The following is a 27295-nucleotide window of genomic DNA, read 5'->3' on the forward strand; positions in this document are numbered from 1 at the left end:
CTTTAATTCTTCCTGTAATTCTATTATCTTATCAATATTTTCATCATGCTCATTTACTTTCCTCATTTCTTCATCCCACTCTTTTTTGATCTTATTTTCTTTCATCTTTTTGACTTTTTGCCATTTTTTTGAATATTCCATTGAGAATTTTTTTATTCTTTTTTTTAGAATGTCCCACCAAAACCCCTTTTCCATTTCATACATTTCCTCATTTACACTATTAATTATTATACTTTCTATTTCCATTCTGTATATTTCATTTTTTAGAAGTTCTGCATTTAATATCCACACCCCTGGTCCTTTATCAGCCTCATTAAAATTCATCAATATCCATAAAAAATCATGGTCACTCTCACTATAATTTTTGTAAGACGCCTTAGTGACATAATATGCTTCCTTTTTCTTACATAAAAATAAGTCTATTCTACTTTGCTTTATAACTCTGTCAACAATTTGTCTTCTTGAATATTCTCTTTTCATACCATTCCTCTCTCTCCACACATCCACCATATTATATTTCTCCATTATGTTATGTAGTTCATTCCTCCCTCTATCTCTTCTAAATCCCATTGAATCATCTACATCAATTCTCTGTATTACAGTGTTAAAATCACCTAACACCATAATGTTGTCATGTTTTTCTATTAACTCATTCATATCCCTGTAAAAATTAAATTTATCTCTTTCATCATTTGGTGCATGTATATTACACACTTTCATTTCTTTTCCATTACACACAAATTTAACAATTATTATTCTTCCCTTTGTGTCTTTATAATCTATATTTACTTCTTCAAATACTCCTTTTCTTATTAAAATAGCTACCCCTCTCTTCCTTTCCATATCACAGTTACTATATATTTCTCCGTTCCATAATTTTCTAATTTCATCACTTATTTTATCTTCCCATTTCGTTTCTTGTAAACATAGCACATCACATTTTTTGGTCAGACACATTAATCTTTCAAACTTTTGACATTTGGATAATCCTCTAGCATTCAGCGATACAATTGATATAGAGCTCATTAAAGAAAAGATTGGAAAAACCAAAACCCACCATTCAATCCGTTTCATTGTCTTTCAAAAAAGTATTTTTTACTTCACCCATTTCAGCTTTCCTCCTCTCCAGTCTTTCCTTTTGCTCTTCTCTTCTTATCTTCTGCCTTTTAAGAACCTGTTGAATGTCTAAGCCATCTTTTCTTGTTTTTACACATCTATTCAGTCTTTCTTTTCCTTTGTTTTCCATTCCACGAATTTCCCCCCCATTGTCTGCTCCTCTTACCTCAGTCAGTGTCTTTATTCCCTTATCCTCAGCTTTTTCTTTTTCTTGTCCTTTTTCGTAGTCCAGTTCATTAGTGTCCACATCGTCCTGTTCCTTAGAAAATCCTTCTTTAATCAAATTTATATCCTCTTTGTTCGCTCCTCCTCCCATCTCCATTCCTTGTTCTTCATCTTCCTTCTTTTCTTTATTCTCATCTATGTTGTTGTTCTCCTCTTCCTCGTCATCTTGTTTCTCGTCCTCTCCTTGCGTCTGCCTTTGTGAGTCATTTAACCTCTCAATTGTTGTAACTCCCATTACCTCTTGTATTTCCATTCCTGGATCTTCATTTTCCTCGTCTTCTATCTCGCATCTGCATCTTAACATTGTCTTTTGGCAGCCTTGGCACCGCGGGACTTTACAGTCTCGCGCATAATGCCCCTGCTCAAGACAATTTCTGCATGTGAATTGTGGGCAGTCCTTTTTTTCATGCTCCGGACTTACACAGATCCTGCATGTCTTCACTTGATTATCGTGAATCACTCTGAAGTACTGCACTCCTTCTTCAGTCCTGAAGCTTGTGTTGTATGGTAAAGACGTCACCTCTTGTGGAAACTTTACCCTCAAAAATCGTGTTCCGTCTGCCACCGTTGTCCCGGGATGATATCTTCTTCTTAGTGGTAGAATGGGAGTTACACCCCAATTGATTAGTTTTTGACTGATTTCCTCATCTTCTATATAGCTGGGCAGACTCAAGAAAGACACCATTCTTTCTGTTGCACACAATTTCCTTATCTCACATTCTTGTCCGTTTATCATTATTCCATTCAACAGCAAATCACAGTCCATCTCACTTTCCATAGTCATTTCAAAATCATAATTATTTTTTCTTCTCAGTCCGATCAATTTTCCCATTCCAACTTTCTCTTCAACTGCTTTAATTATCATTATTATTGTTATATTTTCTATATCTTTAACAGTCATTGTTAATGTTGCTTCTTTCTTGTATTCCCTCTGATACCTTGTTTGTTTGCTTAATTTCTGTATCATTTGTTGTCGTTGAGATAAAACATTTCTTTTTTCTCCAACTTCTTTCTCAATTCCAATACCTTCAGTTGATTGTAGATCTCCTTTCCGTTCTTGTCCAGTTGTTTTTCTTTCTTGTTTCCTCCTTGAAACCACCGTCGCCCACGTTTCATTATTGTTTTCTCCATGTCTTTCATTTATATTCCTTTCAGTTATGTCTGCAACAAATCCTGGTTCCGCATTTCCCATCTCATGTTGTTTTACCAGTCCGTGTTCTTTGTCCATTAAATCCATATTTTGGTTGTCTCAAACCCCAAACAGAAAGACCTGTTTGGGGTTAAAAAAAAACCTTCCTCAAAAAAAAAAACTTTTTCTAACTAAAAAACAAACAAAATAAATGTGAAAAAACACCCAGAAAAATGGTGAGCCTATCTCACCTACTGCACACTACAAACTGCCAACTCACTTCCTGTTTGCTCTCTAGCGCCTCAGGTGGGGGTATGGCCATAAGCGAGTACTGTTCCAAAAAGTGGGCTATTTATAGATCAGCCTCCGTAAAAGCCATCATATTATATAAATAGTGAAGAAAAGGCAAAAGCTTACAGCACCTGGTATTCCCAGGCGGTCTCCCATCCAGAGTTACAAGATTAAAATGGGGTCAGATTTAACTGTGAGAGATGACTAGTGGTTAAAAGAATGAGACATAAAAGAAGATTGGTTTAAATAGATTTGGTTTATATACAAGGTTCACATAAAAGACTTTAAAACAACACGATAAAACTAGGTAAATGCTGTTAAAAGAATACAGTTCATTTGTCCATACCCTAAAAACAGTCCAAGAATCCCAGTGTGTTGATAAGTCCAATGTGAGTGTCCACCATTGTATATACAATCCACAGAAAGTGTAATCCAAAGTTTGCAGGTGGTGAATGGAAAGGTGAGCTCTAAAATTAGCAAACTCCTTAATCCAACAGTTTGGTGACTGTCCTTTGTTTGTCATGCTGCTCTCTTATACAGTTGTACTTCCTGCTTCCTGTGATGTGTCTAGTCACATGGCAGGCCAACCATCCATTTATTTAAGACACACACACACTTAAAATGTTAAGAGCAATAAAATGGCCTAAAAAAACATGTAAAACACTTAACACTCTATAATACAATTAAATGATTGTAATAAATAGAGCGGTAAAACACGTCTTTCTAAAAGCCAGCATATTATATAAATAGTGAAGAAAAGGCAAAAGCTTACAGCACCTGGTATTCCCAGGCGGTCTCCCATCCAGAGTTACAAGATTAAAATGGGGTCAGATTTAACTGTGAGAGATGACTAGTGGTTAAAAGAATGAGACATAAAAGAAGATTGGTTTAAATAGATTTGGTTTATATACAAGGTTCACATAAAAGACTTTAAAACAACACGATAAAACTAGGTAAATGCTGTTAAAAGAATACAGTTCATTTGTCCATACCCTAAAAACAGTCCAAGAATCCCAGTGTGTTGATAAGTCCAATGTGAGTGTCCACCATTGTATATTCAATCCACAGAAAGTGTAATCCAAAGTTTGCAGGTGGTGAATGGAAAGGTGAGCTCTAAAATTAGCAACTCCTTAATCCAACAGTTTGGTGACTGTCCTTTGTTTGTCATGCTGCTCTCTTATACAGTTGTACTTCCTGCTTCCTGTCATGTGTCTAGTCACATGGCAGGCCAACCATCCATTTATTAAAGACACACACACACTTAAAATGTTAAGAGTAATAAAATGGCCTAAAAAAACATGTAAAACACTTAACACTCTATAATACATTTAAATGATTGTAATAAATAGAGCGGTAAAACACGTCTTTCTAAAAGCCAGCATATTATATAAATAGTGAAGAAAAGGCAAAAGCTTACAGCACCTGGTATTCCCGGGCGGTCTCCCATCCAAGTACTAACCAGGCCCGACGCTGCTTTGCTTCCGAGATCAGACGAGATCGGGCGGTCTCAGCGCAGTATGGCCGTAAGCGAGGGCTGCTCCAAAAAGTGGGCTATTTAAAGATCAGCCTCCGTAAAAGCCAGCATATTATATAAATAGTGAAGAAAAGGCAAAAGCTTACAGCACCTGGTATTCCCAGGCGGTCTCCCATCTAAGTACTAACCAGGCCCGACGCTGCTTTGCTTCCGAGATCAGACGAGATCGGGCGCTCTCAGCGCAGTATGGCCGCAAGCGAGTACTGCTCCAAAAAGTGGGTTATTTATAGATCAGCCTCCGTAAAAGCCATCATATTATATAAATAGTGAAGAAAAGGCAAAAGCTTACAGCACCTGGTATTCCCAGGCGGTCTCCCATCCAGAGTTACAAGATTAAAATGGGGTCAGATTTAACTGTGAGAGATGACTAGTGGTTAAAAGAATGAGACATAAAAGAAGATTGGTTTAAATAGATTTGGTTTATATACAAGGTTCACATAAAAGACTTTAAAACAACACGATAAAACTAGGTAAATGCTGTTAAAAGAATACAGTTCATTTGTCCATACCCTAAAAACAGTCCAAGAATCCCAGTGTGTTGATAAGTCCAATGTGAGTGTCCACCATTGTATATACAATCCACAGAAAGTGTAATCCAAAGTTTGCAGGTGGTGAATGGAAAGGTGAGCTCTAAAATTAGCAAACTCCTTAATCCAACAGTTTGGTGACTGTCCTTTGTTTGTCATGCTGCTCTCTTATACAGTTGTACTTCCTGCTTCCTGTCATGTGTCTAGTCACATGGCAGGCCAACCATCCATTTATTTAAGACACACACACACTTAAAATGTTAAGAGCAATAAAATGGCCTAAAAAAACATGTAAAACACTTAACACTCTATAATACAATTAAATGATTGTAATAAATAGAGCGGTAAAACACGTCTTTCTAAAAGCCAGCATATTATATAAATAGTGAAGAAAAGGCAAAAGCTTACAGCACCTGGTATTCCCAGGCGGTCTCCCATCCAGAGTTACAAGATTAAAATGGGGTCAGATTTAACTGTGAGAGATGACTAGTGGTTAAAAGAATGAGACATAAAAGAAGATTGGTTTAAATAGATTTGGTTTATATACAAGGTTCACATAAAAGACTTTAAAACAACACGATAAAACTAGGTAAATGCTGTTAAAAGAATACAGTTCATTTGTCCATACCCTAAAAACAGTCCAAGAATCCCAGTGTGTTGATAAGTCCAATTTGAGTGTCCACCATTGTATATACAATCCACAGAAAGTGTAATCCAAAGGTTGCAGGTGGTGAATGGAAAGGTGAGCTCTAAAATTAGCAAACTCCTTAATCCAACAGTTTGGTGACTGTCCTTTGTTTGTCATGCTGCTCTCTTATACAGTTGTACTTCCTGCTTCCTGTCATGTGTCTAGTCACATGGCAGGCCAACCATCCATTTATTTAAGACACACACACACTTAAAATGTTAAGAGCAATAAAATGGCCTAAAAAAACATGTAAAAGACTTAACACTCTATAATACATTTAAATGATTGTAATAAATAGAGCGGTAAAACACGTCTTTCTAAAAGCCAGCATATTATATAAATAGTGAAGAAAAGGCAAAAGCTTACAGCACCTGGTATTCCCAGGCGGTCTCCCATCCAAGTACTAACCAGGCCCGACGCTGCTTTGCTTCCGAGATCAGACGAGATCGGGTGGTCTCAGCGCAGTATGGCCGTAAGCGAGGGCTGCTCCAAAAAGTGGGCTATTTAAAGATCAGCCTCCGTAAAAGCCAGCATATTATATAAATAGTGAAGAAAAGCCAAAAGCTTACAGCACCTGGTATTCCCAGGCGGTCTCCCATCTAAGTACTAACCAGGCCCGACGCTGCTTTGCTTCCGAGATCAGACGAGATCGGGCGCTCTCAGCGCAGTATGGCCGTAAGCGAGTACTGCTCCAAAAAGTGGGCTATTTATAGATCAGCCTCCGTAAAAGCCATCATATTATATAAATAGTGAAGAAAAGGCAAAAGCTTACAGCACCTGGTATTCCCAGGCGGTCTCCCATCCAGAGTTACAACATTAAAATGGGGTCAGAATTAACTGTGAGAGATGACTAGTGGTTAAAAGAATGAGACATAAAAGAAGATTGGTTTAAATAGATTTGGTTTTTATATAAGGTTCACATAAAAGACTTTAAAACAACATGATAAAACTAGGTAAATGCTGTTAAAAGAATACAGTTCATTTGTCCATACCCTAAAAACAGTCCAAGAATCCCAGTGTGTTGATAAGTCCAATTTGAGTGTCCACCATTGTATATACAATCCACAGAAAGTGTAATCCAAAGGTTGCAGGTGGTGAATGGAAAGGTGAGCTCTAAAATTAGCAAACTCCTTAATCCAACAGTTTGGTGACTGTCCTTTGTTTGTCATGCTGCTCTCTTATACAGTTGTACTTCCTGCTTCCTGTCATGTGTCTAGTCACATGGCAGGCCAACCATCCATTTATTTAAGACACACACACACTTAAAATGTTAAGAGCAATAAAATGGCCTAAAAAAACATGTAAAACACTTAACACTCTATAATACATTTAAATGATTGTAATAAATAGAGCGGTAAAACACGTCTTTCTAAAAGCCAGAATATTATATAAATAGTGAAGAAAAGGCAAAAGCTTACAGCACCTGGTATTCCCAGGCGGTCTCCCATCCAAGTACTAACCAGGCCCGACGCTGCTTTGCTTCCGAGATCAGACGAGATTGGGCGGTCTCAGCGCGGTATGGCCGTAAGCGAGGGCTGCTCCAAAAAGTGGCCTATTTAAAGATCAGCCTCCGTAAAAGCCAGCATATTATATAAATAGTGAAGAAAAGGCAAAAGCTTACAGCACCTGGTATTCCCAGGCGGTCTCCCATCCAAGTACTAACCAGGCCCGACGCTGCTTTGCTTCCGAGATCAGACGAGATCGGGCGGTCTCAGCGCAGTATGGCCGTAAGCGAGGGCTGCTCCAAAAAGTGGGCTATTTAAAGATCAGCCTCCGTAAAAGCCAGCATATTATATAAATAGTGAAGAAAAGCCAAAAGCTTACAGCACCTGGTATTCCCAGGCGGTCTCCCATCTAAGTACTAACCAGGCCCGACGCTGCTTTGCTTCCGAGATCAGACGAGATCGGGCGCTCTCAGCGCAGTATGGCCGTAAGCGAGTACTGCTCCAAAAAGTGGGCTATTTATAGATCAGCCTCCGTAAAAGCCATCATATTATATAAATAGTGAAGAAAAGGCAAAAGCTTACAGCACCTGGTATTCCCAGGCGGTCTCCCATCCAAGTACTAACCAGGCCCGACGCTGCTTTGCTTCCGAGATCAGACGAGATCGGGCGCACTCAGCGCAGTATGGCCGCAAGCGAGGACTGCTCCAAAAAGTGGGTTATTTATAGATCAGCCTCCGTAAAAGCCATCATATTATATAAATAGTGAAGAAAAGGCAAAAGCTTACAGCACCTGGTATTCCCAGGCGGTCTCCCATCCAGAGTTACAACATTAAAATGGGGTCAGAATTAACTGTGAGAGATGACTAGTGGTTAAAAGAATGAGACATAAAAGAAGATTGGTTTAAATAGATTTGGTTTTTATATAAGGTTCACATAAAAGACTTTAAAACAACACGATAAAACTAGGTAAATGCTGTTAAAAGAATACAGTTCATTTGTCCATACCCTAAAAACAGTCCAAGAATCCCAGTGTGTTGATAAGTCCAATGTGAGTGTCCACCATTGTATATACAATCCACAGAAAGTGTAATCCAAAGTTTGCAGGTGGTGAATGGAAAGGTGAGCTCTAAAATTAGCAACTCCTTAATCCAACAGTTTGGTGACTTTTTTTGTCATGCTGCTCTCTTATACAGTTGTACTTCCTGCTTCCTGTCATGTGTCTAGTCACATGGCAGGCCAACCATCCATTTATTAAAGACACACACACACTTAAAATGTTAAGAGTAATAAAATGGCCTAAAAAACATGTAAAACACTTAACACTCTATAATACATTTAAATGATTGTAATAAATAGAGCGGCAAAACACGTCTTTCTAAAAGCCAGCATATTATATAAATAGTGAAGAAAAGGCAAAAGCTTACAGCACCTGGTATTCCCAGGCGGTCTCCCATCCAAGTACTAACCAGGCCCGACGCTGCTTTGCTTCCGAGATCAGACGAGATCGGGCGGTCTCAGCGCAGTATGGCCGTAAGCGAGGGCTGCTCCAAAAAGTGGGCTATTTAAAGATCAGCCTCCGTAAAAGCCAGCATATTATATAAATAGTGAAGAAAAGGCAAAAGCTTACAGCACCTGGTATTCCCAGGCGGTCTCCCATCTAAGTACTAACCAGGCCCGACGCTGCTTTGCTTCCGAGATCAGACGAGATCGGGCACTCTTTTTTTTTTTTTTTTTTTTATTTATTTAAAACATGTTAATACATTTTAAAAACAGTCTGAATCACATTCTGGCAACAATACATTAAATCGAAACCATGTCATTTCAATAAATGGGTTATCATTTACAAAAATTTTGACAAAAACATCTTTCTCTTCATTCATATTACAGTAATCAAACAAAACATTTAAAATAAAACACATCTTCACCTTAAAAAGTTTGCACACAGGTATTTTTGTTTTCTTTTGTTTGACAAAATTCCTTCTGCTCCAAATTACAAATCTAGCAATGGTTAATATCAAATTTAAAAAACACACATTCTTAAAATTACCTTTAGAACCAAATAAAAACATTGTTTCCCATTCTTCATCAATACATCTTTGTTCTACTCCCAATTTACTTGTCATTTCTTTTAATTTTTTTATAAAACATTTTAACCCTGTGCATTTAAAAAAAATATGTATCAATCCTTCATCTTCCCTATTACATACCTTGCATATTGCATCACTTGCCATTCCAAATTTACACAGTCTCATTTCACTTAATAAACAATTATGTCTTAAAATATAATCAAAGTTTTCTAAAATTGGACTTTTCCACCAAGCTCTTAGATTTTTCCATATTTTCTTAGTTTCCATACTTGGGTACAATCTTTGCCAATATCCTTCTGCTTTTGGTGTGATAAAAACATCTTCACATAAACAAGAATAAAACATCTTTAAAATACCATCTTTAAAAGCATGCTGTTTGTCATTACTTTTAAAATCAATCATCATTCCATCATTACCTTTTGTTTCTTCTGTACCTTCTATAATATTTATCCATTCTTCCGGTATTACTTCTTTCATTTGTTTGTATTGTTTTTCTAAGACTGTTTTAGTTTCATTGTCATAATTTTCTACAATTGCGTCTCTTATTACTTGCACCGGTACAAAACCAGGTATCACTTCATACAAAATATCTTTTATTTGCTTTATCCCCGCATAAAACCATTTTTTATAAAAAATGGTATCATTTCCCTTTTTAATTTGATTATTTAAAAACAATGGTTGTCTTAAAATCTCTTCCCTGGTAAAAGACGTACAAACAACATGCTTTCTAAAATCACCCCATGCTTTTACAACCTCTTTATAAAACTCTGGTATTCCGTTCATCATGTTTTCTTTTAGCTTCATCCATAAAACATCATCTCCCATTTTTCCACATTTATTTAAAAAATAGTTCATTACACCCTTCCACGCATATTTCCCATGTTTCCAGTATTTATTAACAGTTTTTATTCTTATACTTTTCATTCTTATTAATGGATCTATTAGTCCCAACCCTCCTTCCTCCACCTTTCCAATTAGAGTGTCATAAGCAATTTTCGATGGTTTCCCCTCCCATAAAATGTTTAAAACAATAGATTTGATTTTTTTATACACCCATATAGGCAAACTCACAGAACCCAATACATACCACATTTTTGATAAAAACAAAGAATTAATAACTAAAACCTTCCCTTTTAAAAATAATCCTCTTAATTTCCAGAAATTTAATCTCTTCTCCATTCCTTTTAAAACCTCCTCCCATACCACTTCTCTTATTTCATTTTCATTTTCTCCAACCCTTATACCTAAAATTTTCATACTCTTCTTTTCTTCCTTAAATTGCATTTTATTCAGCAGATCATTCGGTAATCCAATTTTCATGTATGTAGTTTTTTCTTTATTAACTTTTGCCCCTGTTCCTTTACAATATCTTTCTAAAACTTCCATTGCTTTATCCATACTTTTAATATCTTTTACAAACAATGTCGTGTCATCTGCATATTGAAATATTTTTTGTTCTGATTCTTCTCCTTTTATGCGTATTCCTTTTATGTTCTTTTCCTGGTCTACTGCCAGTCCTAAAGCTTCAGATACTAAAGTGTATAATAATGCTGACATAGGACACCCTTGTCTGATTGATCTCGTTATTTTAAAATCTTTAGTTAAAAAACCATTCACTTTTACACAACTACTTATATCTGTATATAAACATTTTATCCATTTTAAAAAAATTCTCCCCAAAACCAAATCTCTCCATCACATGTATCAAGTATTTGTGTTCAACTCTATCAAAAGCCTTTTCTAAATCCACACTTATTATATATCCTGTTTCTTTCTCCTCCTTCATGTACCATATCATATCTCTTATATTGTTAATGACATCAGTAATATCTCTTTTTAGAACAGCATATGCTTGATTTGTAGTAATTATATTTGGTACTACTATTTTCAATCGATTGGCTAAAATTTTGGCTAATATTTTATAATCTGTATTCAACATGCTTAGTGGTCTGTAGTTTTTCAGGTCTCTCTTATCACCTTTTTTCTTGTAAATTATTTTCACCATACCTTTCTTCATACTATTCGATAAATTCCCTTTTTTTAAAATTATCTATAAATATTTCATTTAAAATTGGACATAACACATCTTTAAAAACCTTATAAAATTCAGCTGTTAATCCATCTATTCCTGGACTTTTACCATTTTTCAGTTGATCAATTGCAATTCCTATTTCTAATTCCGTAATCTCACTCTCACACATTTCTTTGTCTCCCTCATTAACTTTAACCTGTATTTTACTTAATACAAATTCCTCATCTTCTAAAACTATCTCATTTTTGGTAAATAAATGCTTATAGAATTCTCTGACTTCTTCCAAAATTCCTGTTTTATCTTCTACAATCCTCGCATCTTCTGTTTTAATACTTTTTATTATATCTGCTCTCTGTCTTGTTTTTTCTAATTCATAAAAATATTTCGTACTTCTTTCTCCTTCTACAATGTCTTTCGCCCTACTTCTTATTATTGCTCCTTTACACTTCTCTTCTTCTATTTTCTTTAATTCTTCCTGTAATTCTATTATCTTATCAATATTTTCATCATGCTCATTTACTTTCCTCATTTCTTCATCCCACTCTTTTTTGATCTTATTTTCTTTCATCTTTTTGACTTTTTGCCATTTGTTTGAATATTCCATTGAGAATTTTTTTTATTCTTTTTTTTAGAATGTCCCACCAAAACCCTTTTTCCATTTCATACATTTCCTCATTTACACTATTAATTATTATACTTTCTATTTCCATTCTGTATATTTCATTTTTTAGAAGTTCTGCATTTAATATCCACACCCCTGGTCCTTTATCAGCCTCATTAAAATTCATCAATATCCATAAAAAATCATGATCACTCTCACTATAATTTTTGTAAGACGCCTTAGTGACATAATATGCTTCCTTTTTCTTACATAAAAATAAGTCTATTCTACTTTGCTTTAGAACTCTGTCAACAATTTGTCTTCTTGAATATTCTCTTTTCATACCATTCCTCTCTCTCCACACATCCACCATATTATATTTCTCCATTATGTTATGTAGTTCATTCCTCCCTCTATCTCTTCTAAATCCCATTGAATCATCTACATCAATTCTCTGTATTACAGTGTTAAAATCCCCTAACACCATAATGTTGTCATGTTTTTCTATTAACTCATTCATATCCCTGTAAAAATTAAATTTATCTCTTTCATCATTTGGTGCATGTATATTACACACTTTCATTTCTTTTCCATTACACACAAATTTAACAATTATTATTCTTCCCTTTGTGTCTTTATAATCTATATTTACTTCTTCAAATACTCCTTTTCTTATTAAGATAGCTACCCCTCTCTTCCTTTCCATATCACAGTTACTATATATTTCTCCGTTCCATAATTTTCTAATTTCATCACTTATTTTATCTTCCCATTTCGTTTCTTGTAAACATAGCACATCACATTTTTTGGTCAGACACATTAATCTTTCAAACTTTTGACATTTGGATAATCCTCTAGCATTCAGCGATACAATTGATATAGAGCTCATTAAAGAAAAGATTGGAAAAACCAAAAACCACCATTCAATCCGTTTCATTGTCTTTCAAAAAAGTATTTTTTACTTCACCCATTTCAGCTTTCCTCCTCTCCAGTCTTTCCTTTTGCTCTTCTCTTCTTATCTTCTGCCTTTTAAGAACCTGTTGAATGTCTAAGCCATCTTTTCTTGTTTTTACACATCTATTCAGTCTTTCTTTTCCTTTGTTTTCCATTCCACGAATTTCCCCCCCATTGTCTGCTCCTCTTACCTCAGTCAGTGTCTTTATTCCCTTATCCTCAGCTTTTTCTTTTTCTTGTCCTTTTTCGTAGTCCAGTTCATTAGTGTCCACATCGTCCTGTTCCTTAGAAAATCCTTCTTTAATCAAATTTATATCCTCTTTGTTCGCTCCTCCTCCCATCTCCATTCCTTGTTCTTCATCTTCCTTCTTTTCTTTATTCTCATCTATGTTGTTGTTCTCCTCTTCCTCGTCATCTTGTTTCTCGTCCTCTCCTTGCGTCTGCCTTTGTGAGTCATTTAACCTCTCAATTGTTGTAACTCCCATTACCTCTTGTATTTCCATTCCTGGATCTTCATTTTCCTCGTCTTCTATCTCGCATCTGCATCTTAACATTGTCTTTTGGCAGCCTTGGCACCGCGGGACTTTACAGTCTCGCGCATAATGCCCCTGCTCAAGACAATTTCTGCATGTGAATTGTGGGCAGTCCTTTTTTTCATGCTCCGGACTTACACAGATCCTGCATGTCTTCACTTGATTATCGTGAATCACTCTGAAGTACTGCACTCCTTCTTCAGTCCTGAAGCTTGTGTTGTATGGTAAAGACGTCACCTCTTGTGGAAACTTTACCCTCAAAAATCGTGTTCCGTCTGCCACCGTTGTCCCGGGATGATATCTTCTTCTTCTTAGTGGTAGAATGGGAGTTACACCCCAATTGATTCGTTTTTGACTGATTTCCTCATCTTCTATATAGCTGGGCAGACTCAAGAAAGACACCATTCTTTCTGTTGCACACAATTTCCTTATCTCACATTCTTGTCCGTTTATCATTATTCCATTCAACAGCAAATCACAGTCCATTTCACTTTCCATAGTCATTTCAAAATCATAATTATTTTTTCTTCTCAGTCCGATCAATTTTCCCATTCCAACTTTCTCTTCAACTGCTTTAATTATCATTAGTATTGTTATATTTTCTATATCTTTAACAGTCATTGTTAATGTTGCTTCTTTCTTGTATTCCCTCTGATACCTTGTTTGTTTGCTTAATTTCTGTATCATTTGTTGTCGTTGAGATAAAACATTTCTTTTTTCTCCAACTTCTTTCTCAATTCCAATACCTTCAGTTGATTGTAGATCTCCTTTCCGTTCTTGTCCAGTTGTTTTTCTTTCTTGTTTCCTCCTTGAAACCACCGTCGCCCACGTTTCATTATTGTTTTCTCCATGTCTTTCATTTATATTCCTTTCAGTTATGTCTGCAACAAATCCTGGTTCCGCATTTCCCATCTCATGTTGTTTTACCAGTCCGTGTTCTTTGTCCATTAAATCCATATTTTGGTTGTCTCAAACCCCAAACAGAAAGACCTGTTTGGGGTTAAAAAAAAACCTTCCTCAAAAAAAACTTCTTCTAACTAAAAAACAAACAAAATAAATGTGAAAAAACACCCAGAAAAATGGTGAGCCTATCTCACCTACTGCACACTACAAACTGCCAACTCACTTCCTGTTTGCTCTCTAGCGCCTCAGGTGGGGGTATGGCCGTAAGCGAGGGCTGCTCTAAAATGTGGGCTATTTAAATATCAACCTCCGTAAAAGCCAGCATATTATATAAATAGTGAAGAAAAGGCAAAAGCTTACAGCACCTGGTATTCCCAGGTGGTCTCCCATCCAAGTACTAACCAGGCCCGACGCTGCTTTGCTTCCGAGATCAGACGAGATCGGGCAGTCTCAGCGCAGTATGGCCGTAAGCGAGGGCTGCTCCAAAAAGTGGGCTATTTAAAGATCAGCCTCCGTAAAAGCCAGCATATTATATAAATAGTGAAGAAAAGGCAAAAGCTTACAGCACCTGGTATTCCCAGGCGGTCTCCCATCTAAGTACTAACCAGGCCCGACGCTGCTTTGCTTCCGAGATCAGACGAGATCGGGCGCTCTCAGCGCAGTATGGCCGTAAGCGAGTACTGTTCCAAAAAGTGGGCTATTTATAGATCAGCCTCCGTAAAAGCCATCATATTATATAAATAGTGAAGAAAAGGCAAAAGCTTACAGCACCTGGTATTCCCAGGCGGTCTCCCATCCAGAGTTACAAGATTAAAATGGGGTCAGATTTAACTGTGAGAGATGACTAGTGGTTAAAAGAATGAGACATAAAAGAAGATTGGTTTAAATAGATTTGGTTTATATACAAGGTTCACATAAAAGACTTTAAAACAACACGATAAAACTAGGTAAATGCTGTTAAAAGAATACAGTTCATTTGTCCATACCCTAAAAACAGTCCAAGAATCCCAGTGTGTTGATAAGTCCAATGTGAGTGTCCACCATTGTATATACAATCCACAGAAAGTGTAATCCAAAGTTTGCAGGTGGTGAATGGAAAGGTGAGCTCTAAAATTAGCAAACTCCTTAATCCAACAGTTTGGTGACTGTCCTTTGTTTGTCATGCTGCTCTCTTATACAGTTGTACTTCCTGCTTCCTGTGATGTGTCTAGTCACATGGCAGGCCAACCATCCATTTATTTAAGACACACACACACTTAAAATGTTAAGAGCAATAAAATGGCCTAAAAAAACATGTAAAACACTTAACACTCTATAATACAATTAAATGATTGTAATAAATAGAGCGGTAAAACACGTCTTTCTAAAAGCCAGCATATTATATAAATAGTGAAGAAAAGGCAAAAGCTTACAGCACCTGGTATTCCCAGGCGGTCTCCCATCCAGAGTTACAAGATTAAAATGGGGTCAGATTTAACTGTGAGAGATGACTAGTGGTTAAAAGAATGAGACATAAAAGAAGATTGGTTTAAATAGATTTGGTTTATATACAAGGTTCACATAAAAGACTTTAAAACAACACGATAAAACTAGGTAAATGCTGTTAAAAGAATACAGTTCATTTGTCCATACCCTAAAAACAGTCCAAGAATCCCAGTGTGTTGATAAGTCCAATGTGAGTGTCCACCATTGTATATTCAATCCACAGAAAGTGTAATCCAAAGTTTGCAGGTGGTGAATGGAAAGGTGAGCTCTAAAATTAGCAACTCCTTAATCCAACAGTTTGGTGACTTTTTTTGTCATGCTGCTCTCTTATACAGTTGTACTTCCTGCTTCCTGTCATGTGTCTAGTCACATGGCAGGCCAACCATCCATTTATTAAAGACACACACACACTTAAAATGTTAAGAGTAATAAAATGGCCTAAAAAAACATGTAAAACACTTAACACTCTATAATACATTTAAATGATTGTAATAAATAGAGCGGTAAAACACGTCTTTCTAAAAGCCAGCATATTATATAAATAGTGAAGAAAAGGCAAAAGCTTACAGCACCTGGTATTCCCGGGCGGTCTCCCATCCAAGTACTAACCAGGCCCGACGCTGCTTTGCTTCCGAGATCAGACGAGATCGGGCGGTCTCAGCGCAGTATGGCCGTAAGCGAGGGCTGCTCCAAAAAGTGGGCTATTTAAAGATCAGCCTCCGTAAAAGCCAGCATATTATATAAATAGTGAAGAAAAGGCAAAAGCTTACAGCACCTGGTATTCCCAGGCGGTCTCCCATCTAAGTACTAACCAGGCCCGACGCTGCTTTGCTTCCGAGATCAGACGAGATCGGGCGCTCTCAGCGCAGTATGGCCGCAAGCGAGTACTGCTCCAAAAAGTGGGTTATTTATAGATCAGCCTCCGTAAAAGCCATCATATTATATAAATAGTGAAGAAAAGGCAAAAGCTTACAGCACCTGGTATTCCCAGGCGGTCTCCCATCCAGAGTTACAAGATTAAAATGGGGTCAGATTTAACTGTGAGAGATGACTAGTGGTTAAAAGAATGAGACATAAAAGAAGATTGGTTTAAATAGATTTGGTTTATATACAAGGTTCACATAAAAGACTTTAAAACAACACGATAAAACTAGGTAAATGCTGTTAAAAGAATACAGTTCATTTGTCCATACCCTAAAAACAGTCCAAGAATCCCAGTGTGTTGATAAGTCCAATGTGAGTGTCCACCATTGTATATTCAATCCACAGAAAGTGTAATCCAAAGTTTGCAGGTGGTGAATGGAAAGGTGAGCTCTAAAATTAGCAACTCCTTAATCCAACAGTTTGGTGACTGTCCTTTGTTTGTCATGCTGCTCTCTTATACAGTTGTACTTCCTGCTTCCTGTCATGTGTCTAGTCACATGGCAGGCCAACCATCCATTTATTAAAGACACACACACACTTAAAATGTTAAGAGTAATAAAATGGCCTAAAAAAACATGTAAAACACTTAACACTCTATAATACATTTAAATGATTGTAATAAATAGAGCGGTAAAACACGTCTTTCTAAAAGCCAGCATATTATATAAATAGTGAAGAAAAGGCAAAAGCTTACAGCACCTGGTATTCCCGGGCGGTCTCCCATCCAAGTACTAACCAGGCCCGACGCTGCTTTGCTTCCGAGATCAGACGAGATCGGGCGGTCTCAGCGCAGTATGGCCGTAAGCGAGGGCTGCTCCAAAAAGTGGGCTATTTAAAGATCAGCCTCCGTAAAAGCCAGCATATTATATAAATAGTGAAGAAAAGGCAAAAGCTTACAGCACCTGGTATTCCCAGGCGGTCTCCCATCTAAGTACTAACCAGGCCCGACGCTGCTTTGCTTCCGAGATCAGACGAGATCGGGCGCTCTCAGCGCAGTATGGCCGCAAGCGAGTACTGCTCCAAAAAGTGGGTTATTTATAGATCAGCCTCCGTAAAAGCCATCATATTATATAAATAGTGAAGAAAAGGCAAAAGCTTACAGCACCTGGTATTCCCAGGCGGTCTCCCATCCAGAGTTACAAGATTAAAATGGGGTCAGATTTAACTGTGAGAGATGACTAGTGGTTAAAAGAATGAGACATAAAAGAAGATTGGTTTAAATAGATTTGGTTTATATACAAGGTTCACATAAAAGACTTTAAAACAACACGATAAAACTAGGTAAATGCTGTTAAAAGAATACAGTTCATTTGTCCATACCCTAAAAACAGTCCAAGAATCCCAGTGTGTTGATAAGTCCAATGTGAGTGTCCACCATTGTATATACAATCCACAGAAAGTGTAATCCAAAGTTTGCAGGTGGTGAATGGAAAGGTGAGCTCTAAAATTAGCAAACTCCTTAATCCAACAGTTTGGTGACTGTCCTTTGTTTGTCATGCTGCTCTCTTATACAGTTGTACTTCCTGCTTCCTGTCATGTGTCTAGTCACATGGCAGGCCAACCATCCATTTATTTAAGACACACACACACTTAAAATGTTAAGAGCAATAAAATGGCCTAAAAAAACATGTAAAACACTTAACACTCTATAATACAATTAAATGATTGTAATAAATAGAGCGGTAAAACACGTCTTTCTAAAAGCCAGCATATTATATAAATAGTGAAGAAAAGGCAAAAGCTTACAGCACCTGGTATTCCCAGGCGGTCTCCCATCCAGAGTTACAAGATTAAAATGGGGTCAGATTTAACTGTGAGAGATGACTAGTGGTTAAAAGAATGAGACATAAAAGAAGATTGGTTTAAATAGATTTGGTTTATATACAAGGTTCACATAAAAGACTTTAAAACAACACGATAAAACTAGGTAAATGCTGTTAAAAGAATACAGTTCATTTGTCCATACCCTAAAAACAGTCCAAGAATCCCAGTGTGTTGATAAGTCCAATTTGAGTGTCCACCATTGTATATACAATCCACAGAAAGTGTAATCCAAAGGTTGCAGGTGGTGAATGGAAAGGTGAGCTCTAAAATTAGCAAACTCCTTAATCCAACAGTTTGGTGACTGTCCTTTGTTTGTCATGCTGCTCTCTTATACAGTTGTACTTCCTGCTTCCTGTCATGTGTCTAGTCACATGGCAGGCCAACCATCCATTTATTTAAGACACACACACACTTAAAATGTTAAGAGCAATAAAATGGCCTAAAAAAACATGTAAAAGACTTAACACTCTATAATACATTTAAATGATTGTAATAAATAGAGCGGTAAAACACGTCTTTCTAAAAGCCAGCATATTATATAAATAGTGAAGAAAAGGCAAAAGCTTACAGCACCTGGTATTCCCAGGCGGTCTCCCATCCAAGTACTAACCAGGCCCGACGCTGCTTTGCTTCCGAGATCAGACGAGATCGGGTGGTCTCAGCGCAGTATGGCCGTAAGCGAGGGCTGCTCCAAAAAGTGGGCTATTTAAAGATCAGCCTCCGTAAAAGCCAGCATATTATATAAATAGTGAAGAAAAGCCAAAAGCTTACAGCACCTGGTATTCCCAGGCGGTCTCCCATCTAAGTACTAACCAGGCCCGACGCTGCTTTGCTTCCGAGATCAGACGAGATCGGGCGCTCTCAGCGCAGTATGGCCGTAAGCGAGTACTGCTCCAAAAAGTGGGCTATTTATAGATCAGCCTCCGTAAAAGCCATCATATTATATAAATAGTGAAGAAAAGGCAAAAGCTTACAGCACCTGGTATTCCCAGGCGGTCTCCCATCCAGAGTTACAACATTAAAATGGGGTCAGAATTAACTGTGAGAGATGACTAGTGGTTAAAAGAATGAGACATAAAAGAAGATTGGTTTAAATAGATTTGGTTTTTATATAAGGTTCACATAAAAGACTTTAAAACAACATGATAAAACTAGGTAAATGCTGTTAAAAGAATACAGTTCATTTGTCCATACCCTAAAAACAGTCCAAGAATCCCAGTGTGTTGATAAGTCCAATTTGAGTGTCCACCATTGTATATACAATCCACAGAAAGTGTAATCCAAAGGTTGCAGGTGGTGAATGGAAAGGTGAGCTCTAAAATTAGCAAACTCCTTAATCCAACAGTTTGGTGACTGTCCTTTGTTTGTCATGCTGCTCTCTTATACAGTTGTACTTCCTGCTTCCTGTCATGTGTCTAGTCACATGGCAGGCCAACCATCCATTTATTTAAGACACACACACACTTAAAATGTTAAGAGCAATAAAATGGCCTAAAAAAACATGTAAAACACTTAACACTCTATAATACATTTAAATGATTGTAATAAATAGAGCGGTAAAACACGTCTTTCTAAAAGCCAGAATATTATATAAATAGTGAAGAAAAGGCAAAAGCTTACAGCACCTGGTATTCCCAGGCGGTCTCCCATCCAAGTACTAACCAGGCCCGACGCTGCTTTGCTTCCGAGATCAGACGAGATTGGGCGGTCTCAGCGCGGTATGGCCGTAAGCGAGGGCTGCTCCAAAAAGTGGCCTATTTAAAGATCAGCCTCCGTAAAAGCCAGCATATTATATAAATAGTGAAGAAAAGGCAAAAGCTTACAGCACCTGGTATTCCCAGGCGGTCTCCCATCCAAGTACTAACCAGGCCCGACGCTGCTTTGCTTCCGAGATCAGACGAGATCGGGCGGTCTCAGCGCAGTATGGCCGTAAGCGAGGGCTGCTCCAAAAAGTGGGCTATTTAAAGATCAGCCTCCGTAAAAGCCAGCATATTATATAAATAGTGAAGAAAAGCCAAAAGCTTACAGCACCTGGTATTCCCAGGCGGTCTCCCATCTAAGTACTAACCAGGCCCGACGCTGCTTTGCTTCCGAGATCAGACGAGATCGGGCGCTCTCAGCGCAGTATGGCCGTAAGCGAGTACTGCTCCAAAAAGTGGGCTATTTATAGATCAGCCTCCGTAAAAGCCATCATATTATATAAATAGTGAAGAAAAGGCAAAAGCTTACAGCACCTGGTATTCCCAGGCGGTCTCCCATCCAAGTACTAACCAGGCCCGACGCTGCTTTGCTTCCGAGATCAGACGAGATCGGGCGCACTCAGCGCAGTATGGCCGCAAGCGAGGACTGCTCCAAAAAGTGGGTTATTTATAGATCAGCCTCCGTAAAAGCCATCATATTATATAAATAGTGAAGAAAAGGCAAAAGCTTACAGCACCTGGTATTCCCAGGCGGTCTCCCATCCAGAGTTACAACATTAAAATGGGGTCAGAATTAACTGTGAGAGATGACTAGTGGTTAAAAGAATGAGACATAAAAGAAGATTGGTTTAAATAGATTTGGTTTTTATATAAGGTTCACATAAAAGACTTTAAAACAACACGATAAAACTAGGTAAATGCTGTTAAAAGAATACAGTTCATTTGTCCATACCCTAAAAACAGTCCAAGAATCCCAGTGTGTTGATAAGTCCAATGTGAGTGTCCACCATTGTATATACAATCCACAGAAAGTGTAATCCAAAGTTTGCAGGTGGTGAATGGAAAGGTGAGCTCTAAAATTAGCAACTCCTTAATCCAACAGTTTGGTGACTTTTTTTGTCATGCTGCTCTCTTATACAGTTGTACTTCCTGCTTCCTGTCATGTGTCTAGTCACATGGCAGGCCAACCATCCATTTATTAAAGACACACACACACTTAAAATGTTAAGAGTAATAAAATGGCCTAAAAAACATGTAAAACACTTAACACTCTATAATACATTTAAATGATTGTAATAAATAGAGCGGCAAAACACGTCTTTCTAAAAGCCAGCATATTATATAAATAGTGAAGAAAAGGCAAAAGCTTACAGCACCTGGTATTCCCAGGCGGTCTCCCATCCAAGTACTAACCAGGCCCGACGCTGCTTTGCTTCCGAGATCAGACGAGATCGGGCGGTCTCAGCGCAGTATGGCCGTAAGCGAGGGCTGCTCCAAAAAGTGGGCTATTTAAAGATCAGCCTCCGTAAAAGCCAGCATATTATATAAATAGTGAAGAAAAGGCAAAAGCTTACAGCACCTGGTATTCCCAGGCGGTCTCCCATCTAAGTACTAACCAGGCCCGACGCTGCTTTGCTTCCGAGATCAGACGAGATCGGGCACTCTTTTTTTTTTTTTTTTTTTTATTTATTTAAAACATGTTAATACATTTTAAAAACAGTCTGAATCACATTCTGGCAACAATACATTAAATCGAAACCATGTCATTTCAATAAATGGGTTATCATTTACAAAAATTTTGACAAAAACATCTTTCTCTTCATTCATATTACAGTAATCAAACAAAACATTTAAAATAAAACACATCTTCACCTTAAAAAGTTTGCACACAGGTATTTTTGTTTTCTTTTGTTTGACAAAATTCCTTCTGCTCCAAATTACAAATCTAGCAATGGTTAATATCAAATTTAAAAAACACACATTCTTAAAATTACCTTTAGAACCAAATAAAAACATTGTTTCCCATTCTTCATCAATACATCTTTGTTCTACTCCCAATTTACTTGTCATTTCTTTTAATTTTTTTATAAAACATTTTAACCCTGTGCATTTAAAAAAAATATGTATCAATCCTTCATCTTCCCTATTACATACCTTGCATATTGCATCACTTGCCATTCCAAATTTACACAGTCTCATTTCACTTAATAAACAATTATGTCTTAAAATATAATCAAAGTTTTCTAAAATTGGACTTTTCCACCAAGCTCTTAGATTTTTCCATATTTTCTTAGTTTCCATACTTGGGTACAATCTTTGCCAATATCCTTCTGCTTTTGGTGTGATAAAAACATCTTCACATAAACAAGAATAAAACATCTTTAAAATACCATCTTTAAAAGCATGCTGTTTGTCATTACTTTTAAAATCAATCATCATTCCATCATTACCTTTTGTTTCTTCTGTACCTTCTATAATATTTATCCATTCTTCCGGTATTACTTCTTTCATTTGTTTGTATTGTTTTTCTAAGACTGTTTTAGTTTCATTGTCATAATTTTCTACAATTGCGTCTCTTATTACTTGCACCGGTACAAAACCAGGTATCACTTCATACAAAATATCTTTTATTTGCTTTATCCCCGCATAAAACCATTTTTTATAAAAAATGGTATCATTTCCCTTTTTAATTTGATTATTTAAAAACAATGGTTGTCTTAAAATCTCTTCCCTGGTAAAAGACGTACAAACAACATGCTTTCTAAAATCACCCCATGCTTTTACAACCTCTTTATAAAACTCTGGTATTCCGTTCATCATGTTTTCTTTTAGCTTCATCCATAAAACATCATCTCCCATTTTTCCACATTTATTTAAAAAATAGTTCATTACACCCTTCCACGCATATTTCCCATGTTTCCAGTATTTATTAACAGTTTTTATTCTTATACTTTTCATTCTTATTAATGGATCTATTAGTCCCAACCCTCCTTCCTCCACCTTTCCAATTAGAGTGTCATAAGCAATTTTCGATGGTTTCCCCTCCCATAAAATGTTTAAAACAATAGATTTGATTTTTTTATACACCCATATAGGCAAACTCACAGAACCCAATACATACCACATTTTTGATAAAAACAAAGAATTAATAACTAAAACCTTCCCTTTTAAAAATAATCCTCTTAATTTCCAGAAATTTAATCTCTTCTCCATTCCTTTTAAAACCTCCTCCCATACCACTTCTCTTATTTCATTTTCATTTTCTCCAACCCTTATACCTAAAATTTTCATACTCTTCTTTTCTTCCTTAAATTGCATTTTATTCAGCAGATCATTCGGTAATCCAATTTTCATGTATGTAGTTTTTTCTTTATTAACTTTTGCCCCTGTTCCTTTACAATATCTTTCTAAAACTTCCATTGCTTTATCCATACTTTTAATATCTTTTACAAACAATGTCGTGTCATCTGCATATTGAAATATTTTTTGTTCTGATTCTTCTCCTTTTATGCGTATTCCTTTTATGTTCTTTTCCTGGTCTACTGCCAGTCCTAAAGCTTCAGATACTAAAGTGTATAATAATGCTGACATAGGACACCCTTGTCTGATTGATCTCGTTATTTTAAAATCTTTAGTTAAAAAACCATTCACTTTTACACAACTACTTATATCTGTATATAAACATTTTATCCATTTTAAAAAAATTCTCCCCAAAACCAAATCTCTCCATCACATGTATCAAGTATTTGTGTTCAACTCTATCAAAAGCCTTTTCTAAATCCACACTTATTATATATCCTGTTTCTTTCTCCTCCTTCATGTACCATATCATATCTCTTATATTGTTAATGACATCAGTAATATCTCTTTTTAGAACAGCATATGCTTGATTTGTAGTAATTATATTTGGTACTACTATTTTCAATCGATTGGCTAAAATTTTGGCTAATATTTTATAATCTGTATTCAACATGCTTAGTGGTCTGTAGTTTTTCAGGTCTCTCTTATCACCTTTTTTCTTGTAAATTATTTTCACCATACCTTTCTTCATACTATTCGATAAATTCCCTTTTTTTAAAATTATCTATAAATATTTCATTTAAAATTGGACATAACACATCTTTAAAAACCTTATAAAATTCAGCTGTTAATCCATCTATTCCTGGACTTTTACCATTTTTCAGTTGATCAATTGCAATTCCTATTTCTAATTCCGTAATCTCACTCTCACACATTTCTTTGTCTCCCTCATTAACTTTAACCTGTATTTTACTTAATACAAATTCCTCATCTTCTAAAACTATCTCATTTTTGGTAAATAAATGCTTATAGAATTCTCTGACTTCTTCCAAAATTCCTGTTTTATCTTCTACAATCCTCGCATCTTCTGTTTTAATACTTTTTATTATATCTGCTCTCTGTCTTGTTTTTTCTAATTCATAAAAATATTTCGTACTTCTTTCTCCTTCTACAATGTCTTTCGCCCTACTTCTTATTATTGCTCCTTTACACTTCTCTTCTTCTATTTTCTTTAATTCTTCCTGTAATTCTATTATCTTATCAATATTTTCATCATGCTCATTTACTTTCCTCATTTCTTCATCCCACTCTTTTTTGATCTTATTTTCTTTCATCTTTTTGACTTTTTGCCATTTGTTTGAATATTCCATTGAGAATTTTTTTTATTCTTTTTTTTAGAATGTCCCACCAAAACCCTTTTTCCATTTCATACATTTCCTCATTTACACTATTAATTATTATACTTTCTATTTCCATTCTGTATATTTCATTTTTTAGAAGTTCTGCATTTAATATCCACACCCCTGGTCCTTTATCAGCCTCATTAAAATTCATCAATATCCATAAAAAATCATGATCACTCTCACTATAATTTTTGTAAGACGCCTTAGTGACATAATATGCTTCCTTTTTCTTACATAAAAATAAGTCTATTCTACTTTGCTTTAGAACTCTGTCAACAATTTGTCTTCTTGAATATTCTCTTTTCATACCATTCCTCTCTCTCCACACATCCACCATATTATATTTCTCCATTATGTTATGTAGTTCATTCCTCCCTCTATCTCTTCTAAATCCCATTGAATCATCTACATCAATTCTCTGTATTACAGTGTTAAAATCCCCTAACACCATAATGTTGTCATGTTTTTCTATTAACTCATTCATATCCCTGTAAAAATTAAATTTATCTCTTTCATCATTTGGTGCATGTATATTACACACTTTCATTTCTTTTCCATTACACACAAATTTAACAATTATTATTCTTCCCTTTGTGTCTTTATAATCTATATTTACTTCTTCAAATACTCCTTTTCTTATTAAGATAGCTACCCCTCTCTTCCTTTCCATATCACAGTTACTATATATTTCTCCGTTCCATAATTTTCTAATTTCATCACTTATTTTATCTTCCCATTTCGTTTCTTGTAAACATAGCACATCACATTTTTTGGTCAGACACATTAATCTTTCAAACTTTTGACATTTGGATAATCCTCTAGCATTCAGCGATACAATTGATATAGAGCTCATTAAAGAAAAGATTGGAAAAACCAAAAACCACCATTCAATCCGTTTCATTGTCTTTCAAAAAAGTATTTTTTACTTCACCCATTTCAGCTTTCCTCCTCTCCAGTCTTTCCTTTTGCTCTTCTCTTCTTATCTTCTGCCTTTTAAGAACCTGTTGAATGTCTAAGCCATCTTTTCTTGTTTTTACACATCTATTCAGTCTTTCTTTTCCTTTGTTTTCCATTCCACGAATTTCCCCCCCATTGTCTGCTCCTCTTACCTCAGTCAGTGTCTTTATTCCCTTATCCTCAGCTTTTTCTTTTTCTTGTCCTTTTTCGTAGTCCAGTTCATTAGTGTCCACATCGTCCTGTTCCTTAGAAAATCCTTCTTTAATCAAATTTATATCCTCTTTGTTCGCTCCTCCTCCCATCTCCATTCCTTGTTCTTCATCTTCCTTCTTTTCTTTATTCTCATCTATGTTGTTGTTCTCCTCTTCCTCGTCATCTTGTTTCTCGTCCTCTCCTTGCGTCTGCCTTTGTGAGTCATTTAACCTCTCAATTGTTGTAACTCCCATTACCTCTTGTATTTCCATTCCTGGATCTTCATTTTCCTCGTCTTCTATCTCGCATCTGCATCTTAACATTGTCTTTTGGCAGCCTTGGCACCGCGGGACTTTACAGTCTCGCGCATAATGCCCCTGCTCAAGACAATTTCTGCATGTGAATTGTGGGCAGTCCTTTTTTTCATGCTCCGGACTTACACAGATCCTGCATGTCTTCACTTGATTATCGTGAATCACTCTGAAGTACTGCACTCCTTCTTCAGTCCTGAAGCTTGTGTTGTATGGTAAAGACGTCACCTCTTGTGGAAACTTTACCCTCAAAAATCGTGTTCCGTCTGCCACCGTTGTCCCGGGATGATATCTTCTTCTTCTTAGTGGTAGAATGGGAGTTACACCCCAATTGATTCGTTTTTGACTGATTTCCTCATCTTCTATATAGCTGGGCAGACTCAAGAAAGACACCATTCTTTCTGTTGCACACAATTTCCTTATCTCACATTCTTGTCCGTTTATCATTATTCCATTCAACAGCAAATCACAGTCCATTTCACTTTCCATAGTCATTTCAAAATCATAATTATTTTTTCTTCTCAGTCCGATCAATTTTCCCATTCCAACTTTCTCTTCAACTGCTTTAATTATCATTAGTATTGTTATATTTTCTATATCTTTAACAGTCATTGTTAATGTTGCTTCTTTCTTGTATTCCCTCTGATACCTTGTTTGTTTGCTTAATTTCTGTATCATTTGTTGTCGTTGAGATAAAACATTTCTTTTTTCTCCAACTTCTTTCTCAATTCCAATACCTTCAGTTGATTGTAGATCTCCTTTCCGTTCTTGTCCAGTTGTTTTTCTTTCTTGTTTCCTCCTTGAAACCACCGTCGCCCACGTTTCATTATTGTTTTCTCCATGTCTTTCATTTATATTCCTTTCAGTTATGTCTGCAACAAATCCTGGTTCCGCATTTCCCATCTCATGTTGTTTTACCAGTCCGTGTTCTTTGTCCATTAAATCCATATTTTGGTTGTCTCAAACCCCAAACAGAAAGACCTGTTTGGGGTTAAAAAAAAACCTTCCTCAAAAAAAACTTCTTCTAACTAAAAAACAAACAAAATAAATGTGAAAAAACACCCAGAAAAATGGTGAGCCTATCTCACCTACTGCACACTACAAACTGCCAACTCACTTCCTGTTTGCTCTCTA

General features: G+C 36.4%; 22 non-coding genes across 22 annotated transcripts; all 22 read right to left on the bottom strand.

Annotated features, from left to right (window-relative positions):
• Positions 1-4171: 4171 nt before the first annotated feature.
• Positions 4172-4290, bottom strand: LOC141318728 (5S ribosomal RNA). Its single transcript, XR_012353028.1, has one exon. It is a non-coding gene; the product is annotated as a 5S ribosomal RNA (ribosomal RNA).
• Positions 4291-4374: 84 nt separating this feature from the next.
• On the bottom strand, positions 4375-4493 carry LOC141318376 (5S ribosomal RNA). The gene has a single exon (XR_012352696.1). It is a non-coding gene; the product is annotated as a 5S ribosomal RNA (ribosomal RNA).
• Positions 4494-5869: 1376 nt separating this feature from the next.
• Positions 5870-5988, bottom strand: LOC141317492 (5S ribosomal RNA). The gene has a single exon (XR_012351868.1). It is a non-coding gene; the product is annotated as a 5S ribosomal RNA (ribosomal RNA).
• An 84-nt stretch (positions 5989-6072) lies between these two features.
• LOC141317542 (5S ribosomal RNA) lies at positions 6073-6191 on the bottom strand. Its single transcript, XR_012351915.1, has one exon. It is a non-coding gene; the product is annotated as a 5S ribosomal RNA (ribosomal RNA).
• Positions 6192-6921: 730 nt separating this feature from the next.
• Positions 6922-7040, bottom strand: LOC141318966 (5S ribosomal RNA). Its single transcript, XR_012353249.1, has one exon. It is a non-coding gene; the product is annotated as a 5S ribosomal RNA (ribosomal RNA).
• An 84-nt stretch (positions 7041-7124) lies between these two features.
• On the bottom strand, positions 7125-7243 carry LOC141318300 (5S ribosomal RNA). The gene has a single exon (XR_012352624.1). It is a non-coding gene; the product is annotated as a 5S ribosomal RNA (ribosomal RNA).
• Positions 7244-7327: 84 nt separating this feature from the next.
• LOC141317543 (5S ribosomal RNA) lies at positions 7328-7446 on the bottom strand. Its single transcript, XR_012351916.1, has one exon. It is a non-coding gene; the product is annotated as a 5S ribosomal RNA (ribosomal RNA).
• An 84-nt stretch (positions 7447-7530) lies between these two features.
• On the bottom strand, positions 7531-7649 carry LOC141318323 (5S ribosomal RNA). The gene has a single exon (XR_012352645.1). It is a non-coding gene; the product is annotated as a 5S ribosomal RNA (ribosomal RNA).
• A 723-nt stretch (positions 7650-8372) lies between these two features.
• On the bottom strand, positions 8373-8491 carry LOC141318303 (5S ribosomal RNA). Its single transcript, XR_012352626.1, has one exon. It is a non-coding gene; the product is annotated as a 5S ribosomal RNA (ribosomal RNA).
• A 5927-nt stretch (positions 8492-14418) lies between these two features.
• On the bottom strand, positions 14419-14537 carry LOC141318817 (5S ribosomal RNA). The gene has a single exon (XR_012353111.1). It is a non-coding gene; the product is annotated as a 5S ribosomal RNA (ribosomal RNA).
• An 84-nt stretch (positions 14538-14621) lies between these two features.
• On the bottom strand, positions 14622-14740 carry LOC141317544 (5S ribosomal RNA). Its single transcript, XR_012351917.1, has one exon. It is a non-coding gene; the product is annotated as a 5S ribosomal RNA (ribosomal RNA).
• Positions 14741-16110: 1370 nt separating this feature from the next.
• LOC141318729 (5S ribosomal RNA) lies at positions 16111-16229 on the bottom strand. The gene has a single exon (XR_012353029.1). It is a non-coding gene; the product is annotated as a 5S ribosomal RNA (ribosomal RNA).
• An 84-nt stretch (positions 16230-16313) lies between these two features.
• Positions 16314-16432, bottom strand: LOC141318377 (5S ribosomal RNA). Its single transcript, XR_012352697.1, has one exon. It is a non-coding gene; the product is annotated as a 5S ribosomal RNA (ribosomal RNA).
• A 729-nt stretch (positions 16433-17161) lies between these two features.
• LOC141318730 (5S ribosomal RNA) lies at positions 17162-17280 on the bottom strand. The gene has a single exon (XR_012353030.1). It is a non-coding gene; the product is annotated as a 5S ribosomal RNA (ribosomal RNA).
• Positions 17281-17364: 84 nt separating this feature from the next.
• On the bottom strand, positions 17365-17483 carry LOC141318378 (5S ribosomal RNA). The gene has a single exon (XR_012352698.1). It is a non-coding gene; the product is annotated as a 5S ribosomal RNA (ribosomal RNA).
• Positions 17484-18859: 1376 nt separating this feature from the next.
• Positions 18860-18978, bottom strand: LOC141317494 (5S ribosomal RNA). Its single transcript, XR_012351870.1, has one exon. It is a non-coding gene; the product is annotated as a 5S ribosomal RNA (ribosomal RNA).
• An 84-nt stretch (positions 18979-19062) lies between these two features.
• Positions 19063-19181, bottom strand: LOC141317545 (5S ribosomal RNA). Its single transcript, XR_012351918.1, has one exon. It is a non-coding gene; the product is annotated as a 5S ribosomal RNA (ribosomal RNA).
• A 730-nt stretch (positions 19182-19911) lies between these two features.
• LOC141318967 (5S ribosomal RNA) lies at positions 19912-20030 on the bottom strand. The gene has a single exon (XR_012353250.1). It is a non-coding gene; the product is annotated as a 5S ribosomal RNA (ribosomal RNA).
• Positions 20031-20114: 84 nt separating this feature from the next.
• Positions 20115-20233, bottom strand: LOC141318304 (5S ribosomal RNA). The gene has a single exon (XR_012352627.1). It is a non-coding gene; the product is annotated as a 5S ribosomal RNA (ribosomal RNA).
• Positions 20234-20317: 84 nt separating this feature from the next.
• LOC141317546 (5S ribosomal RNA) lies at positions 20318-20436 on the bottom strand. Its single transcript, XR_012351919.1, has one exon. It is a non-coding gene; the product is annotated as a 5S ribosomal RNA (ribosomal RNA).
• Positions 20437-20520: 84 nt separating this feature from the next.
• On the bottom strand, positions 20521-20639 carry LOC141318324 (5S ribosomal RNA). Its single transcript, XR_012352646.1, has one exon. It is a non-coding gene; the product is annotated as a 5S ribosomal RNA (ribosomal RNA).
• Positions 20640-21362: 723 nt separating this feature from the next.
• On the bottom strand, positions 21363-21481 carry LOC141318305 (5S ribosomal RNA). The gene has a single exon (XR_012352628.1). It is a non-coding gene; the product is annotated as a 5S ribosomal RNA (ribosomal RNA).
• Positions 21482-27295: the final 5814 nt, after the last annotated feature.

The sequence above is a fragment of the Garra rufa genome, chromosome 1 (genome assembly GCF_049309525.1).
Source record: "Garra rufa chromosome 1, GarRuf1.0, whole genome shotgun sequence".
Lineage (NCBI taxonomy): Eukaryota > Metazoa > Chordata > Actinopteri > Cypriniformes > Cyprinidae > Garra > Garra rufa.